This window comes from Octopus bimaculoides, chromosome 18, assembly GCF_046866305.1.
Source record: "Octopus bimaculoides isolate indiv1 chromosome 18, ASM4686630v1, whole genome shotgun sequence".
Classification (NCBI taxonomy): Eukaryota; Metazoa; Mollusca; class Cephalopoda; order Octopoda; family Octopodidae; genus Octopus; species Octopus bimaculoides.
Window position 1 is genome coordinate 51462724 of NC_142945.1, and position 16728 is coordinate 51479451.

Here is a 16728-nt window from a genome sequence, read left to right on the forward strand (position 1 = left end):
TCACACTCCGCTGCTTACAAATACAGAAATGAGGTCGATCCAATTGGTTTGAATTACCTAAAGCATTTTAAGGTGATCGCTAATGCTTCAGTACAGTTTGGGCCAATAGATTCACTTACACAGAAATAATAAAGAGATTTATAAATGATAAATTACAGCGGGGTTTACATTGATATGGTTGGGTAAGATTTTATAATTTTGGTTTTTATTTGTTTTTTTTTTTCTTTTAATTTTCTTCCTTGTTTTAGCTTCTGTCAGTAGTAGTCACTGACTGGCAATTAACCAAATTGACAACTGAGAATAAAAGAGCTTCGGATAATGTTTCCTACAAATTTTAATGTCTGTGTGTGTGTGTGTGTGTGTGTGTGTGTACACATAGGCACATGAGTGAGTGGACAAACAAAAGAAAAAGGCACTCAACACATTTAGGAGTTCCATATATTATCTAAAACAGTTAGATTTGGCTCCATGCGACTTTCATGCCTCTAACACAAGCCTGTCCCTTTCAGATTTTAAATTACCAAATATATATATATATATATATATATATATACACACACATATATATATAGACGTATATATACATATATATATGTATTATATATATATATATATATATATATATATATATACATACACATACGTATAAATATGTATATATATCTATCTATCTATATATATATATGGCCGTTGCCAGTACCACCTGACTGGCCTTTGTGCCGGTGGCACGTAAAAGCATACACTACACTCTCGGAGTGGTTGGCATTGGGAAGGGCATCCAGCTGTAGAAACTCTGCCAAATCAGATTGGAGCCTGGTGTAGCCATCTGGTTTCACCAGTCCTCAGTCAAATCGTCCAACCGATGCTAGCATGGAAAGCGGACGTTAAATGACAACGATGATAATGATGATGATGATATACACGTAGGGAAAAGGCATATTTCCATGGACATTCTAACTCCCCCAATCCCCATTCAGACTATATTCATGATTGCTTATGATTTGTAGATTCTGATCGTTTGGTTTAAATTGTATTTATCGTTGTGAATATATTCACTTAAGAAGGATATGTTTTCATTCACATTTAGATTTCCCCCCTCCCCTTCTTTTAGACTCATTTCATATTCATGATTTTTAAAAAGAAATTCAGATCATATTTATAATTGAGAAACACTTTCCCACACTTAAACATTTTTCAGGTTGTTTTTAAAATCATAGATTACTTTTTCAAACCCATAGCCATACACAGCTCAATCAAAAACAACATTTGGAAGTTTAATTTTAAAAAATCTGACCACACCCATACAACTATTCTCTCACCTTTATATTAATAAATACAAAAGAATGCAAAAACTAGACCTTGAAATGTAATTATAATTCTTACTGGAGAAAATCAAAAACAACATCTGGTTTTCCAATTGAAGACTTTGACCACTTGAATACAAAAATTCCTTTTCTTCCCCACTCAAAAGGTCACTAAGTGGGGAAAAAAAAAAACATATTGAATTCTAATCAAGCAAGTCTGACCACACTGATACAAAATCCATGCCTCATTTACCCCCACCCCACCCCCACCACCTCCTCTCAAATATTTTTCTTCTTTCATTTCCCTTCCTTCACAAACTCCCAAAACACACTCCCACTTTCTCCTCTTCTCTCACCTCTGCACCTTCCTTTCTAATTTGTTCCTCTCCCCCCCTCTCTCTAACACATTATCAGTTTCAATTTTATATAAAGAGGCAAAGCAAACTTACTGTAAACCACTTCTTTTGGTAAATCCGATAACAGAAGAATGCACTAAAAATGAAAATAAAAATATACATAATCATCCAACAGTCTGACTACCATGTTATTCTCAATACATATATTTTAGCATTAACAAACAGAAAAAGTGTACTCAACACAAATGTATCAGTTTAATGCTCGGGAAGTGAGAAAGTCTTTTACGTTTCGAGCCTACGCTCTTCAACAGAAAGGAACACAGAAATAAACAGGGAGAGAAAATAGAAAAAGGTTTAGTGGCTAATGTGCAGATTGAGAGAAAACAGGGTCAGAAAAAATAGGGTAAGAAGAAACGACAATAGGAAAAAGCAGAAAGTACAAAAAAAGTTCAGAAAAGTTCAAAAGGTTCAAACATTGTGGAGTATTGGAGCAATTTCTCATTAACAGAAGAGTCCAGTGTAATCCATGTGTATGCAGGAGATACATATATATATATATATATATATATATATATATATGTATGTATATATGTGTGTGTGTGTGTGTGTGTATATATATATATAAATGTATCATCGTCATCATCATCGTTTAACGTCCGCTTTCAATGCTGGCATGGGTTGGACAGTTTGACTGAGAGATGGCAAGCCAGAAAGCTGCACCAGGCTCCAATCCGATCTGGCAATATTTCAACAGCTAGATGTCCTTCCAAACGCCAACCACTCCGAAAGTGTAGTGGGTGCCTTTTTATGTGCCACCAGCATGAGGGCCAGTCAGGTGGTACTGGCATCAGCCATGCATGCATATACATGCACATACACACACACACACACACGCATATGCATACCTGTGGGTAAATATATCTATAACTGGATATGTATGGATGTTCATGTGTGTGTCTCTGTATGTGTTCATGCAATGTGTATATGTGTGTATCTATGTGTGAGTGTGTGTGTGTATCTGTGTTTTGATGAGTGTGTATGCACGCATGCGAGTGCCTGTGTGTGTTGGTTGGTTTAATCGTACAACATCAGCTGAAGTGAGAAATGGAACATTACAAAAGAGCACAACTCAACTACAAACTTGACCTAATATTTTTGTCATTGCTTCCTCCCCCACCGCCACCACCAAAACTGTTTCCGGAAATTACCAGTTTCAAAAGGGATTGGTTTTTTTGTTTTTTTTTCCTGGGACAATCATGAGGACTATGTTGGTGATAGCCTTGACTGCATTACTGGTGGTGGCGGTGGCGGTCGTGATGGCGATGGTGGTGGTGGAACTTTCAGCTACGTTCCTACTTTAAACATACTTCAGTGAATATCTACATGTTGCGTAGTAATTTCAAGCGTACCAATCCCTCACACTATCACTCTCGCTTCCTGCACCCCCACCACCTCCATCGTTTTGGAGGACAAGATTATCTCCCCCTTTCACTTCCCCCTCCCCTCACATACTTTGCAGTTTTAACAGGAATGGTATTAATTTTATTGTTTCATTTAATTTTCTTTTTATATATTTACTAACGTGGCTGTGCGGTTGAGAGGTTCACGTTGCAGCCCCAGGCCAATCAATGCCATGTAAGGGAATTTAGTAAAAGGAAACTGTGAGGAAGACTGTGATATTTATCTAGCTACCTACCTATCTATCTATTTATCTAACTGTAGGTACATATACATGTATACATACATGTCATACTGGGTCACTGAAGGGTCCAGGCAAAACAAAGTGACCCTGGAAATTATCTTTTAATGCCAGGTACTTATCCTTTCGCTCTCCTTTGATGAATCAATAGGTTACAGAGGTGTAAACAAACTAACACTGATTGTCAAGTGGTGGTGGGGGACCAGCATAAACACACACATGCGCTCACATACGCGCACATACAAAGAAATTGTGCCACAGTGTACCTATATGCTGTGATCCTGAATTGGGCAGGGGACATATGGCCCATGGTTCCTGCTTTGGATGAACCTTGAAGCTAAAGTCCAGGTCGTTTGGGCAGTGCTGGTGGTATATTCTCCACATTGCGCAAATGACGTGCCACTTGCGGTGGCACTGGAGAGAGTAGAGTTTCAAGGCTTTAAAGCGGCCCCAGTTATCAAGATCAGACATGCCCTTAATTCGTTTAGTGCATGCCCTCTGGGGTGATTTAATATTTGAGATGATTTGTTTTGTATGGGGAAACCACAGAAGGCAACAGTATTCAAGGTGTGGCCGTACAAAGGAGATAACATACTATATATATATATATATATATATATATATATATATGATTCGCCATGATAGATTGCTGACGACTACTTTTATATTTTTTTCTCTCCTTGTTTCTTTCCGTGTTCCTTTCAGTTGAAGAGTGTAGCTCAAAACTTCAAAGACTTTCTCTATTACCGAGCGTTATACTAATACATCCACTTGTTGTTTACACCACCTGTCTTCGTCTGTTGTTTTTTTCGTAAATTTTCCCATATATATATATATATATATATATAGGTATTGCACTATTATTTCCTTGAATGGAACTATCCCTTCATGAGGTTAACACAACCTCTAATTGTGTGTGTGTGTATATATATATATATATATATATATATATATATATATATATATATATATATATATATATATATATATATACGTATATAGACACACACGTGTGTATGTGTATGTGTGAACTGAATGTATATAGGAGATTTATCGAATCATTTGTAGTTGACTCACTCCAGTACATTTGGCATGTGCATGCACACGACCGGGGAACAAAAGAAAAAATTCTTTTGTCACCTTGTGAAACGTATGTGCAACAGACAATAGCAATGGAGTGAGTCATTACTTGCAAAAGTACATGTACATATATATATGTGTGTGCATGTATGTATCTCTCTCTCACTCTCTCCATATATATATATATATATATATATATATATATGGTGTGTGTGTATATATATATATATATATATATATATATATGGTGTGTGTGTATATATATATATATATATATATATATATATATATATATATATATATATGTATGTATGTATATATATGTGTATGTTTGTATATACATATATATGTATATACAGCACACACACTTATGTGAATACACATATACTTGGACATACATGCATATACATATACACATGCCATACATATACATACATATACATATATACATATATATACACACACACATATATATAAATATATATAAAAAAAAATATATATATATTGTATATACAGTTATATTTACATACATACACATATACATACATAAATATGCATACATGTATATACGAAAGATACATTCATACATATACATAAAGTATAAATATACATACACATATACACACACACACATATATATACACACATATGTACGAATGTTTGTGTATAAACAAACCACCAGATCAATTAATGATTAGTTTTACGTTTACAATGCCTGAAAACCAATTAATAACAATAGTTATAGCCTGTGCATGTAATGCAGGGGGTGGGGGTAGGGTGGGACATCATTCTATAAACATATTGACCACTGTCCAGTGATGACAAAAACAGTCAGAGCAGCAAACTGCTTTTAAGAGAATAAAACACAAAATGAGAATCAGAGACATCTACTGGGGATCTTCGTCAGCAAAAAATTCATTAGTTATCACTGTCATCATCATTATCATCATTGTCCTCATCATCATCACCACCACCACCACCACCACCATTATCATCATCATCATCACCATCACTTCAAAATGTCAGCTTATTTCTGTCACAATCTCTTCATCCATCATTACCATCAGCAGCAGCATCATCATCATCATCGTCATCATCATCATTGTCATTATATCATCATCAACACCATCACCTCCACCATTATTATCACAGACGTCACCAGTATTACGGCTGCGAGCTGGCAGAAACGTTAGCATGCCGGGCGAAATGCTTAGTGGTACTACGTCTGTCCTTACGTTCTGAGTTCAAATTCCACCGAGGTCGACTTTGCCTTTTGTCGTTTCAGGGTCGATGAACTAAGTATTATTAAATTTATTTCTTTATTGCTTACAAGGGGCTAAACATAAAGGGGACAAACAAGGACAGACAAAGGGATTAAGTCGATTAGATCAACCCTAGTACGTAACTGGTACTTATTTAATCGACCCCGAAAGGATGAAAGGCAAAGTCAACCTCAGCGGAATTTGAATTCAGAACGTAATGGCAGACAAATTACCGCTAGGCATTTCGCCCAGCATGCTAACGTTTCTGCCAGCTCGCTGCCTTTACAAACAGCGTTACTAAATTAGCAATAAAATGAAGACAGCCGACCGGATGGAAACTTAGAACTTTCAGAGACAAGAAAACAGGAAACTACGATGATCCAGTGGAAGACCTATGTAGTCTGCTGCTCAGAATACTACTCCCAACTAAGGCCACCACACGGTGCAGTATTAACGACGGAACTTGAAGCATTCCGGTGAAGTTACACAAAGATGGTTGTCTCACTGTGACATGTCAGCTTTTGGGAGAGGTTTAAAATGTTAAGATTCTATTTCCTAAAATGATGGTGGCTAAGAAATGCAGTGATATACATCTAGAAAATCCCGGAAGGACTCACACCAAGCTTTGGTATTGAAAGTATTATAATGAGCGGAGAAGGATGCCAACGCTTTGTATCAAAAATCTCAAGACATGCCACCAGGATACAGGATCTGCAACAACTTGCACTGATATGCTTTCATGGAAGACCGGAAACTAACGGTAATGCTTGTGTGATAGGTACACTTGTTGAGGATCATCACTTGATGCCAAGACAAGAAAACACATACACACACAAACATACTCACAAAGTCGCACACACACACACATAAATATACTCACACAGTCACACATGCACACACATAAACATACTCACACAGTCACACACACACAAACATACTCAATCACACACACACACACACACATAAACATACTCACAGTCACAAACACACACACTCTTTCATGCAGACACATGCACATTCACACACCAAGGGTACACGTGTCTGTGGAGTGCTCAGCCACTTGCATGTTAATTTCACAAGGAGGCTGTTCTGTCGATCGGATCAACTGGAACCCTCGTCGTCGTAAGCGACGGAATGCCGCGACAATAACCACAGTATTTACACTGGCACAACTGCTCACATACACACACACTCAGACATACATACATTTTCATACACATACCCATACACAGATACACATACAGACACACATACACATACCAACATATATACACAAACATCTACACGCCCACACATACACATCTATGCATACACAAAAACACATAAACAAATACAATAAAACATATATATACAAACACCCAATATAAACACTTTACTCGCATATACACATACATACACATATCTTTACACACACCTCCACACATACACATACACATGTCCATTGTCTGTAATATTAAATGCGTGAAGTCTTAACGTCTTAACAAACAGGCCGGATTATAAACCAATCAAACATATTGATAAATAATGGCCTAGCAACGCCATCAATACTATTGATCATTTCTTTAACTCATAGTGACACCTACTTTTGAACGCATGATGAATAAGTTGGTAACCCGAACCCCTGTCTTTCATCATCATCACCCATCACCCTTCACCACTACAACCACCATCGTTATCAGTAGCAGCGATTTGACGTCCACTTTTCTGTGCTTAACTCGGTCAAACGAAACAGCCGGAGACAAATTTTTCGATGGCTTTTATCAGTCCTCAAGCAACTTGATATTTTCCTCTAATCCTTTGAACACACAATCACACACACACACACACACACACAGCTCAATGATCAGACATGTTTTCATGGACAATTGCAAACAAAATACATTTTTTTTTTCTTCGTTAATGAACACTGACTTTGTTTACAATTAGTGTGTAAATGTGAAGAGGAGACATCACTCACACATACACACGTCAGATTGGAACCTGGTGCAGCTCACCAGTTTGCCAGCTCTGGTCAAATCGTCCAACCCATACCAGCATGGAAAACAAACCTTAAAGGATGATGATGATGATGATGCTAGATATCTATCTATCTATCTATCTATCTATCTATCTATATATATATATATATATATATATATATATATATATATATATATATATATATATATATATGTATATATATATATATATATATATATATGTATATATATATATATATATATATATGTGTGTATATATATATATATTTTATTCTTTTACTTGTTTCAGTCATTTTGACAGTGGCCATACTGGAGTATTGCCTCTAGTTGAACAAATAAACTCCAGGACTTATTCTTTGTAAGCTTAGTCATCTATCATTCTAGCATTCTCTTTTGCTGCACCACTAAGTTCAGGGATGTAAACACACCAACATCGGTTGTCAAGTGATAGTGGGGGGAACAAACACAGACACAAACATATACATATATATAAATACATGACAGGCTTCTTTCAGTTTCCATCAACTGCATCCACCCAGAAGGCTTTGCTAATGTTTCGTATTTCTTTACTGCCCACAAGGGGCTACACACAGACAGGACAAAAAAAGGACAGACAAAGGGATTAAGTTGATTACATCGACCCAGTGCATAACTGGTACTTATTTAATCGACCCCGAAAGGATGAAAGGCAAAGTCGACCTCGGCAAAATTTGAACTCAGAATGTAGCAACAAGTGAAAAACTGTTAAGCATTTCACCTGGCATGCTAACGGTTCTGCCAGCTCGCTGCCTTAAGATAACCTTAATACTCTAGGCACAAGACCCGAAATTTTTGGGACAGGGGGGGCCAGTCATTTAGATTGATCCCAGTACGCAACTGGTACTTAATTTATCGACCCTGAAAGGATGAAAGGCCAAGTCGACCTCGGCGAAATTTGAACTCAGAACATAAGACAGACGAAATACCGCTAAGAATTTCGTCTGGTGTGCTAATGCTTCTGCCAGCTCGCTAATAACCTTAATGTTGATCATAGACTTGCTTGACAAAACCTGACCCAGGGTTAAACAACAGCAACAACTACAACAACAAAATAACATGATTATAAAACTGATGAAAGGACAGTTTGATTGAAGGTGATGAAAGGTCAACCAATAAGAACATAACTGTATTGATTACAAAACTGTTTGATCAATCAATCAATCAGAAAAGCTGAGACCATTAGAAGGTAGTGATGGAAAAGGGAGAGGGAGGGAGGGAGGTGAGAGCGTGCCTGAGGGGGGGGGCTGGAGGTAGAACAACAAAAGAAATTAATGGAGTGGAGTACTGATTGATATCTATCAGAGAATCTGTATGAAAGCAATCCGGGGTGGTGGGGGAGCCTAACCACACCCACGACCACAATCACTACTACTACTACTACTACTACTACTACTACTACCACCACTGGTAGGAAGATTTGGTTGCTATTTCTAGCACTTCAAGTGGCTAGGTAGTGGCTCCCTAGTTGGCTTGCCAAACAATAAATCATGTGAGGGGAAAGTTATAATAAATAAGTGTGTTAAAAGTTCATTTAATAAGTGTCTGTGGTTATACAGGAAATTCCTCTCACATCCTCAAAATAATAAGCATTAAACAAAACAAAGTACTATCATAATTCTATTCACACATCACACACTGGAGATTTATTGTTCAGATATTGTTGTGGATGTTATTATTATCTTTATTATCATTCTTACTGAGACAGCGAGCTGGCGGAATGGTTAGCAGGCCAGGCGAAATGCTTCATGACATTTCGTCCGGCTTTACATTCTGAGTTCAAATTCTGCTGAGGTTGATTTTGCTTTTTACTGTTTTAGGGTTGATAAAATAAGAACCAGTTGAGTACTGGGGTCGATATAATTGACTGACCCCCAATATTACTGGCCTTGTACCAAAGTTTGAAACCATTATCATTATTATTATTATTATCATCATCATCATTGTTGGGTGAAAGAGCAACGCATGACATCAAAGTGACGCTGGGGTAAAATATACGAAGCCCAGTACACCCATCAAGACTACCCATTTGATAAGGGTACACCAGGCACATGCATCACAACCAAATGTGTACATGGCAAACTCATATCAAAATAAACAGCGCATTGACCTTGCAGGTGAGGCCATAAATAGTGCATGATCTTGCTGGTGGGGCCATAAATAGTGCATGACTTTGCTGGTGGGGGTCTTATAATTATTACCTCTGCCTTAGTTAAGATGAAGGTATTGTTTTCAGTCGTGTTTGTTTGTTTGTTTGTCTGTGGACAAAATATCTCAAGAACCACTGGATGGATTCGAATGAAACTTTCAGGGATGTTTGGCCTTGTGATTGGTACGAACTGATTAGATTTTGGGATCAATCCAGTACTGAACAAGGATTCTGGATTATTTTTCCTGTTTTTTAACTTAATTTTTGAGAGCAGCCAGGTTAATTTTTAGTATTCTCTTTTGTGAGAACAATCGAGTTTATTTAAGATATTCTCATTTTAAAAATCATATCCGGTTGATCGTTGAGAGGACATTAGTGTTGCCTTGACGGAGGCTTGTGCTCTCTGAGTGCTCTTGTTACAATTACCTCCACCTTAGCGAAGGCAGAAGTATTATTTTCAGTCATGTTTGTTTGTCCGTGGACAAGATATCTCAAGAACCATTGGATGGATTCAGATGGAACTTTCAGGAATGTTTTCCTTCGTGACTGACACAAACTGATTAGATTTTATGGCTGATCCGGAACTGGACAAGGATTCTGGATTATTTTTCCTGTTTTTTTTTTATTAATTTTTGAGAGCAATCACGTTCATTTCTAGTATTCTCACTCGTGAGAGCAGCCAGGTTTATTTCAGATATTCTCATTTTAAAAATCATCTCTGACTAATTGTTAGAGGATGTAGGTGTTGCCTTGGTAGCGGTTTGTGCTCTCTGAATGCTCTTGTCATTATTATTATTATGATTGGCAGAATCCTTAGCACACAGGACAAAATTCTTGGTGACATTTCAGGCTTTTTATATTCTGAATACAACTACAGCTGAGATCAATTTTGCTTTCCATTCTTCTGGAGTCGATAGAACAAAGTACCAGGTAAAGTACATGAGGCAATATGAATCTGGTTTTTCCTAATTCAGGATAATATATGAGCACATATATATGTGTGTGTGTGTGTCTACATATACCACTATCATCATCATGGGTGACTGCATGTGTATGCATGTGTGAGTAAATATACGTGTATATATGAGTAGATATGCATAATCTTTTACTTGTTTCAGTCATTAGACTGCGACCATACTGGGGCACTGCCTTTAAATGTTTTAGTCAGATATGTTGACCCCAGTGCTTAGTTTTTTAAAGCCTGGTGTTTTATCTATTGCTCGTTTGCCAAACCACTAAGTTACAGGGACACAAACAAACCATACCTGGTTGTCAAGCGATAGTTGAGGACAAACACACATCTGTGTGTGTGTGTGTGACAGGCGTTTTTAAGCTTCAGTCAAACAAATCCGTTCACAAGGATAGCCCTAGTTGACTCAGAGCTATAGCAGAAGATACTTGCCCAAGGTGCCACACGGTGGGACTGAACCTGAAACCATGTGGTTGGGAAGTAAACTTATAAAATATATATGTGTGTTTTTTTGTGTGTGTGTGTGTGCAGGGTTGCACAGGAAGGGAGAGAGAGAGAGAGAGAGAGAGAGAAGAGCATATGATGGGCTTCAGTACAGTTTCTATTTACCGTAATTAACTCAACATGAAGATCCATGACCAACATACTCACACAGTATTCTTGAACCTAGAACCACATGGCCATATTTTTAAAGAAAAAGAACATATATTTAGAAAAATACAGATTAAAACTTAAAATAACCATTATTCCTTGTAACATAACACTAATTTGTTTAGAAGTCTTGCTGAATTAATTACTAAAATTAGTTCCATTAGCAATCCTACTTAACTACGTCCCATCTGTTTTGTATCAGATATTCAATGAACATCCACGCTACCCCACCCACCACATCTGCTGATAACATTCTAGGGAAACGGCTAATGGTAGTAATTTTGTTTTAATTTTTTAAAATTTATTGGTCATTTATTTATTTATTTTGTGTGGAGGTAACAAGGTACCTTTATACAGACTGCTTGCTCAACTTGCTAGAAATTACAACCAGTTCTTCAAATAATAATAATAATAATAATAATTCTTTCTATTGGAGGCACAAAGACTTGAATTTGTGGGGAGTGGACTAGTCACTTACATCGACCCCAGTGCATAACTGGTACTTAATTTATTGACCCTGAAAGGATGAAAGGGAAAGCTGACCTCGGTGGAATTATCATAATAATAATAATAATAATAATAATAATAATAATATTCATCTTCATTATCATCATCATCCTCTTCACTGTAGTCATCGTCGATATTGTCGTCATCGTCATCATCACTATGATAATTAGTAATCTCCGTCATCATTGTCGTCGTCATCAACCATCATTATCATGATCATCATCACCATCATCATTACCATCATTATTGTTGTCATCATCATCACTACCACCACTACCACCACCATTGATACTGATACATTGATGACCTCGAAAAGATGAAAAACAAAGTTGACACAGCATGATTCAAATTTGTATCATAGAATATCAATCCTCCACCCTGGACTGACACTTTGTTTATCAAACTTTCAGAGAATAAAAGGAAAAGTTGACCTCGGTCACATTTGAACTTTAGACAGCAACAGGCTAGAACTAACACTGCAAGGTGCCTTCCCTGATCTTCTAACAATCATGTCCAATTAGCCATCCACCTCACTCCAGACTGGCAATAGATTTATCGAGACTGCAATGATGGAAAGCAATGAAAGGCAAAGGCAATGTTGACCGTGACAGGATTTGAACCAAGCTGGAGCAGACAGTGTAAGGCAGGTACCTCATCTGATGCTGTTACAACGCAGCCAATTCACCAAATTCGGTGGGGGAGGGGTGGTGGTTAAACAACAACAACAACAACAACAGCAAGAGTACTGTGTGAAGAAGGGATTAATGTTCACCACCTGACTGTTGCAATCTGAGATAGCGGAATACCTACTTATATCTATGGTTTGTTTATATACTGCATACATATATATACATATATATATATATATGTATATATATATATAAAGTGTGGGCATGTACAAGTATATACACATACAGATATAGAAATATCTATATCTAAACACACACACGTATATATACACATACACATATTATATCACTCACATTCTAGAACATTTAGTCTTACTATGAAGGGCTTGTTGTTTTTTGTTGTTTATTTTTAATACGTTTTCCTTATATATATATATATATATATATATATATATATATATATATATGCTGATAACACACATCCCATTGCAATGTGGAAATTAATTGTAACAGACACCTCATTCAGTTTACATTTGAGTCATTAACCAGCTGCATTGCATCATGGGAAGACAGTGAATTAGCAGACCCGTTACAGCATCAGTCAGAATACCTTATCATATCTGTTCCAATTCTCAGTGATCCGAGTTCATATCCCATGAAGGACAACCATACTTTTCATCCTATCAGAGCTGGCAAAAAAAAAAAAGTACCAATCCAAGGCTATATATTTGTAGAATGGTAAGGGAGTCAAGCAAGGTGACTTGTGGTGTTTGATCCATTGCTTAGTGTTCTGATGACAACATCTGTAATGACCCAGATGCCAAGTTGTGTTGGTCCAAATTGGTGAGCCTTTCCCTGAGATAAATATCATTAGTGAAGAGAGGAGACGACTCGCATGCATTAACAACTTCGGCATTATTATTATTATTATTATTATTATTATTATTATTATTATTATTATATTCAGTGTCCTTTGTCTACTGTAACCTCTTCAATGACTGGTCCTGTTTAATCCATTCTTATCCTGTTTAGTGAAGTAGAGAATGGACAGAGGTCAACATGATGTGTAATGAAAGGCTTGGACAAAAGACACTAAAAAAATAATGATGATGACAACGATAATAATGATAATAATAATAATAATAATGATAATAATAATAATAATAATAATAATAATAATAATAATAATAATATTAATAATGATGATGATAATGATTATAATAATGATAATAATAATAATAATAATAATAATAATAATAATAATATTAATAATGACGATGATAATGATTATAATAATAATAATAATAATAATAATAATAATAATAATAATAATAATGATGATGATGATGATGATGATGATAATGATAATGATAATAAAGCTGAAGTGAAGAGAAAGTATGTGGTACGTGTGGTTAAGTAGCAAAGCATGACCATCCCCAAATATAACAATATCTGTTTCAACACACAATTTCCCATCAGGAATCTGGCAAAACAAATACGTAAATGCATGTGTCTCATTATCATCATCATCATCATCATCATCATCATTATCATCAATATCATCGTTTTACGTCCACTTTACATGCTGGCATGGGTTGGACAGTTTGACTGAGGACTGGCAAGCTGGGAAGCTGCACCCTGACTTGGCAGGGTTTCTACAGCTGGATGCCCTTCCTAACGCCAACCACTCCGAGAGTGTAGTGGGTGCTTTTACATGCCACCGACACAAGGGCCAGTCAGGCAGTACTGGCAACGACCATGCTCAAAAGGTGTCTTTTACTTTCTACCTGCGCGGGAGCCAGTCTGGCGGCACTGGCAATGACCGCACTCAAATGTTGTTTTACACGTCCCAGCAAAAGAGATTGATAGATCAAGTGCCAAACTTGCAAAAGGAAGCATAAGTAGAGGGGATCAATTTGTTCATCTAAAAACTCTTCAAGGTATGGCCCCAGAATGGCCACAGTCGAATGACTGAAACAAGTAAAAAATAATAAATAAAATATATATATATGTATGTATATATACACCTACACACATATGTATACAAGTATCTCAGTGAAAGAGGATAGTAAAGAAATACCTTGTTGTGTTTAACTAGGTCCCTTTATGCCAAGGTGGACTTTTCGCTTTCTGCCAGAAGAGCTTCACTTATTACAACACAGACAGGCAAATCACTTGGTGGTCGTGAACATAGAGAGAGCCAAATGTAAACCAACTATGTAAACACCATCTTAACGAGAGATAACGAGCAGGAGTAGGGTGCAGTGAGGGGAGGGGGGAGATGGCAACCGTGGTTGTGGTGATGGTGGTGGTGGTAGTGATGATGGGTCTATTTCCCCTTACATGTAATTCTTTATGTTTATCTGCATGGGCTTGAGACATTAAGATCCACTTTTGAAACATGCTCCCATGTACTTAAGTATATATACATACTTGTGTGTGTGTATAAATACATATACATATATACATATATATATATATATATATATATATACATATATATATATATAAACATATGCATAAGCACATACACACATTCGTACAAACATGGAAAAATCTTTTTTTTTTGCATACATAAACACATACATACATACATACATACATACATACAAAGACATACAGACATAGGCACACATTTTCTTGCATACACACAAAAACAATTACGTATACCCACACTATCACATTTAGCTCTTGTACAAATACAGACACTTTCTCTCATATGGCAAAGCAGTATTTCTCACCCTCTCTCTTTTTCTCCGTCTGTATGCTGAGAGATTGTCTTAGCCCGTTTGACTTTGGACGATTGATTTGTATCAGTTTATTTTGGCGATTCAAAGAAGAGCTTTGACTGTTATTTCCAGCAGGTAGACATACTTAGTATGTCCTTTGATTAATTTTAATCCTTCAGCTATTTAATGCTTTGGCAGGGGCTGCAATCGCCTATATTATTGATGCTGCTATTATCATTTTTAAATTGCTACACTAGATAATAGCAGAGTCAATGATATCTTGGCAAATTATTTTCTCATGAATTATTTTTTTCTCGTGAATTACTTGCTCCGTATATATATATATATATATATATATATATATATATATATATATATATATATATATATATACAGGTGTGATTGTGTGGTAAGAAGCTGGCATTTCAACCACATAGCTTTGGGTTCAGTCCCACTGCATAACATCTTGGATGAGTGTGAGTGGGAAAATATAATCAGTACAAGGTGTTGATGTGGCTGCATGTATGTTATTATAAGAGTTCATAAAGAGATGAAGAATAAATTCATATGTATGTATATACATATGTATAAGTAGATAGATAGATAGATAGATAGATAGATAGATAGATAGATAGATAGATAGATAGATGGATAGATAGATAGACAGACAGATAGAGTAAGGGAATACAGAAAATAAGGGCTAAGGGGGGATGGGGTTTCAAGATGTGCAATAGAAATATAGTTTTAAAAGTGAGTTGATGAAGATGAGTTTATTGGAAGATGCACAGGACTTGAAAGTAATTTGATTCACAGACATTCACAGGATGGAATGGTTCCTAGCAGACAGCAGATTCACCTGGTAGATTCGCTTGCATTAAATAATATTAAATTCTCTCTCTCCTTTTCTTCAACTCTCTCTCTTCCTCTCTCTCTCTCTCTCTCTCTCTCTCTCTCTCTCTCTCTCTCTCTCTCAAACACATACACATAAATATATATGAAATATACAGAAATATAGACATAGACACATGCATACAAAACAAAAGTCAGAAGAAAATGTATACTATTCATCATCATCCACATCTACACTAACAAATAAGATGAAAAATCACTCAATACACAATTAATGTGTAATAATCTATAATAATAACGAGATTCTTCGTCCTTCTCTTATTATGCTGAGTCCCAGGAGTATCTTGCATGACCAGCAAGCAATCTTAGAGAGTGGAAACTGGCTGAATCATAAACAAGTCAGAGAAAAATGCTTTACAGAAATTCTTCCAATGCTTTACATTCTGGGTTCAAATTTCACCCAGGTTGCTTATACTGATCACTCTTTCAGGATTGATAAAATAATGTATCAGTCAAGTACAAGGGTTG

General features: G+C 36.4%; 1 protein-coding gene across 10 annotated transcripts in view; it reads right to left on the reverse strand.

The window, feature by feature from the left end:
- Nucleotides 1-16728, reverse strand: part of LOC106874735 (histamine H2 receptor) — a 109233-nt gene that overhangs the window by 75966 nt on the left and 16539 nt on the right. For 6 of the 10 annotated variants that reach the window (XM_089366276.1, XM_014922567.3, XM_089366280.1 and 3 more), the window contains exon 2: nt 1754-1796. The exons of the other annotated variants lie outside the window; for them this stretch is intronic. The gene's annotated coding sequence lies outside the window, so the exon portion shown is untranslated. The remainder of the gene's footprint in view (nt 1-1753; nt 1797-16728) is intronic. 10 annotated transcript variants of the gene reach the window in all.